Source organism: Dryobates pubescens, chromosome 1, assembly GCF_014839835.1.
Source record: "Dryobates pubescens isolate bDryPub1 chromosome 1, bDryPub1.pri, whole genome shotgun sequence".
NCBI lineage: Eukaryota > Metazoa > Chordata > Aves > Piciformes > Picidae > Dryobates > Dryobates pubescens.
The window spans coordinates 53010990-53014339 of record NC_071612.1 but is presented as its reverse complement, the minus strand read 5'-3'; positions in this window follow the sequence as shown (position 1 = coordinate 53014339).

Genomic DNA, 3350 nt, shown 5'->3' with positions numbered 1-3350 from the left:
TATGTCTGGCTTCTGTGCCTTGCATTTGGCTAAAGCAGATCCAAGTTGATGGCTATTGCTCTTCTAGAAATGAAGATTTCATGACTATTTTCTTCCTTTGTATGTTCTGAGAATCTTTCTGATCTTACCTTCTCTACTGTTGTATTGGGATGTCCTTCGAGTGCCCCAAATTATTTCAGGGCCTTCAAAATCTGGCTGTGGCTCTTCACTCTTTCACATAGGTTAGGTAGTCTACAGTGATCACATTATCTGTTGTATCTATTCTTATGAGATCTAGACCTCATGTTTATTCCAGATATTTTATCTGGAATGTTACACTTTCTGGGATCCCAAATAGTGTGTGAATACAAAGATTTTTTAAATTAACTTACTCATAAAGTTGATTTAAAGATCTAGTAGTATCTTTTCACAAAATGGTTTGGTATCTGTTTCACTAATCTTTATTCCCTGTGTCTTTCATACCAGTGCTGTAATCATGGAAATATCATAAATATTTGTTGTCTTCACCACCCTCTTTCAGCTACATCGGCTTTCCCCTTCATTGACTTAACAAAACTAATGAGCTCTTCCTACAGGGTTTGTCTTGTTAAGTAATCATAAACTTTCTGTCCCTTTCTTTTAGTATGTTTGGGGAAACAGATAGAGATTTGCAGGAACTCCAGGCCTCAATGGAACAATTGCTTAGGGAGCAGGCTAGTGAGGAATTCAGTGAAGAGGAGGAGTCTACTTTAAAGGCTAATGTCATGGAATGCCTAACAAATGGTACAGAGCTGGACGAAGATGATGACAATAACCCCAGCAGTGAAAATGCACTTAATGAAGAGTGGCAGTCAGGTATCACTTCTGTTGCACCTGTTCTTTAAGTTATTTGGTGACATTATTCTTTGTTTGAATTGTTAATGGTTGTGCATAGTGTACTTACAATGAAATAAAGTTCTATAATCAATAGTTTTTATAGGGAAGGTTTTAAAAAATTGGATTTTCCAAATGTTAAGTATTGCAGATAAAATGCTGGCTATTTGTTAGGCAGTAATCATAAGTCACTTTTCCCACAGTTGTCTAAAAATTGTTTTCAGGGAAGATTAAAGGCACTGTGCATGTCATGTTTTGCATAATTCATGACTGTAATGTAAGAGTGGAAAAAAACCAGCAGTTGACATGACTGGAGTATCTGGGATCCAGCTTGCGTTACAATTAAGTAATTTAACAGGGAGTCAAAAGGAACATGAAATTATTAACCTTGTCCTTAGCTCAAAATAGCTATTACTGCAGTCAAACTGAAAATGAGACAGAAACACTTATTACTGCTTTTAGCATTTAGCATTAGCTATACATGATGGTGTCCTGAAGTCTCAGTTCTGTTTTGTAGAGTCTCTTTGAAACAGAAGTATTTTACTACTGTGGTAAAATAAAAGTACATCTAGAAACATAGGTATAAAAAGATGTAGAAAATTGATAAGTAATCTGTAACTTAGCTGTTGTGTAATTTCAGTTTATTGAAGACTACTTTAAACAAATGGAAAATCTGTGACTATACCTTTACAATGTTACCTGTATGTATAATCCATTCCAATAAGTATTTCATCAACTTAGAAAATACCACCTTCTTTCATTTTTTGACAGTGCTGATGGTATAGACGGATCAATACTATCTGTGATTCTGTTGTTGTAAGCCTTACGATATGAGGTGTCAGTGTCCTGCCTGTTAGATTAATTTCACCAGAATTTCAGGTTTCATTGTTGGAGTGGGAGGAAGGCCTTCAAAATTCAGGGGAACAGACAGAACTTGAAACCAAATCTATTCAAAACCCAGAAGTTAAATGCATGGTTAGAAATCATCCACTGGGTTTGTAACCCATCTACAACTTTTCCTTTAATGAATCAAGGATATGATTAGGTCAGGGTTGTACTGCACACTACTTAGATATAGGAACTGAAACTAGTAGAGTTATAATAATAACTCACAGTGTCTGTGATCTACCAGGCAATACTATGTATTTTTTTTAATGATCTTAGATTTCAGAGTTTGTCTTACCAGAAGCTGCGTATTTGCTTATCTACCAATACTGTCTAGTGCTCCTTGAGCTTGCCTGATTTCATTTTAGAGGTCTGCATGCTCTATGTCTGGTCAATTTTAGGGACACAGAAACAACATGTAGGAAAACTGAGGGTTTTTTTTTACTGTTTTCTTCTTTCTTTATAGATAATAGTGATGGAGAGATTGCCAGTGAATATGAAGAATGTGATAGTATCTTCAGCCATTTGGAAGAGTTGAGATATAAACTGGAGCAGGAAATAGGCTTTGATAAATTCATTGAAGTTTATGAGAAAATAAAGGTTTGTGGAATAACCTCAACTGGAGAATATTTTAAAAAACAAGTACCTAGGGCTGTTTACTGTGCTAGTAATGTCATTACGTGACTAGAATCAATGCTTATTTCTTCAGCCTTCTATTCTGTTAGGCAGAGAAGATGCTGCATCTATAGATTAAAGAGGAAAACCATGAATGGCATTTAATAAGTTTGAACTATTTCATTCTATACCAATTGTAATTTTGGCAACATGGAATGTCCTTTCTCACAGGCTATCCATGAAGATGAAGATGAAAATATTGATATTTGTTCAACCATAGTTCAGACTGTTCTTGGAAATGAACACAAACATCTGTATCCCAAAATACTTCACCTAGTAATGGCAGATGGTGCCTACCAAGAAGGTAATCTCTCTGCATGCTGGCAGTTACAGCTTGTTTTGTAGTTTTTCTTGGTTATATACAATAAGTCATAATGCAGTTCTAAAACATCTGTGCTTTGTTATATTGACTGGATAAATTGATAAAAGCATCTCCTTCCCCCACCCCTTTCCCTGCAACCCAATGTGGCAAACTTGGATTACACATGCTGCCCACAGTATGTACATACACAATCAATTGTAACAACAGCTCTCTTACGAAAGGCACTGTAAAACTATTTAACTTACATAGAACAGTTATGCACATTGGCAAGATGCAAGTCTAGAATAAACTTCCAGATATAAAACAAATGTATTCTTAAGAATTAAATAAAATTAAGAAAGCTGGTGAGGGACTTTTTAGGGTGTCAGGTAATTATAGGACTAGGGGGAATGGAACAAAAATGGGTAGATTCAGACTGGATATCAGAATTTCTTCACCATGAGGGTGGTGAGACACTGGAACAGGTTGCTCAGGGAGGTGGTAGAAACCCCATCCCTGGAGGTTTTTAAGACCAGGCTGGATGTGGTGCTGAGCAATCTGATCTAGTGTGAGGTGTCTCTGCTCATGGTACAGTGGTTGGAACTAGATAATCCCTTGCGGTCCCTTCCAAGCCTGA